We start from the raw sequence: 1,432 nt of genomic DNA, 5'->3' as shown, positions 1-1,432 counted from the left end.
CACCAAATTTGTTTTTATATTAAGGTGGCATCAAATTTTTTGAGGTGTCGAGGTGGGACATGGAGCAAAAAAGGTTAATAACCACTGATCTAATGTAATGAAATATAACTTGTGCAACAGTTAGTGATATCAACGTGGCCGAATATGACGCTCTAAGCATTGAATACGATACTGAGACCATGTAATAATCCTTTATACAAGCCTATATTCAAATTCGATTTTCTTGCCCCCCCCCCCGTTACATTATGAAATGAAAGTTGGAAAAACAACTATTCTCAGCTTAGATGGTTCTGAAAACAAAATTAAATTTTGTATTGAGCCAAACAATCAATTATTACATCTCTTTGCCTCTTTTTAGTTAAAAATATAAATAGTGCAAAACCTTCGCAATATGTCAACTGTATGCAGTTGTACAGGAGTATCAAATGCAATAACTTTTGAAAGTATAAAATACCAAAGTCTGTTCTTCACAAGATATTTTATTCAATGACGTTCATTTTAGTAATCTCAGTTTTTTTCGTCCCGCCTAGTTTTCTTTGATACTTTTATAGATATTTTTGTTAGTTTGACAGTTTTATTTTCAACTTGTAATAATTGTTACTCGATAAGTCAACTTATTCACCATTTTAGACAAAGTATTTGTAAATAGTATTAAGGTTTGTCGTTATAAAAAAATAAATAAAACTATTTTTTAATCTTTCTACTAATATGCGTTGTTTCGTATGGGTCACCCTGCGTTTATTAAGCTAATTACATGTTTTCCTTAATTCATTATTTGTGTAAGAGGAAAAGTGATGAATAATGGTGCGATATACCATTTTAAAATTGACAAACATTATGTTACTTCTCTTAATCAATTTAAAACAATATCTTCCTCTGCTCCTGTTAGATAGAATACAATCTCATCTAGAAAAACAAAAACATACCCATTATTTACTCGGAAACAAGAATATCAACATTATGTATGTATGCAACTTATTTTACACAAGCTGGACTTTATTATTATGTAATGTCATCTGGATTATTCTCGTGCACAGTTACTACCCAAGGTAAGATATATATGTGTGTGTGTGCATACATGAAAATGTTATAGCCATTTTTTTTTACTTTCCTGGCAAGTCATCTATTTTTAAACACAATTATTTAAACACAAAATAATTGAAATATGTTTTCTTAAAGACTCTTATAAAAAATATTAACACCTGTCATCAGTAATTATCCCAAATCATACAGTATCGGTGGTGTAAAATATCGAATAAGAACAATATAAAATTTAATATACATTTTAATACATTAAAAATTGTAAGAGTAAACAAGAAAATGAAGTAGGGAGACAAATCAATACTGACATTAAACTAGTTGTACTATATATATATATATATATATATTTGTAAATGAGATAAATTTGGTTTGCCATGTTTCTTTGAGAAAA

The sequence above is a fragment of the Limulus polyphemus genome, unplaced genomic scaffold, assembly GCF_000517525.1.
Source record: "Limulus polyphemus unplaced genomic scaffold, Limulus_polyphemus-2.1.2 Scaffold1745, whole genome shotgun sequence".
Classification (NCBI taxonomy): domain Eukaryota; kingdom Metazoa; phylum Arthropoda; class Merostomata; order Xiphosura; family Limulidae; genus Limulus; species Limulus polyphemus.
This window is presented reverse-complemented; position numbering follows the sequence as displayed.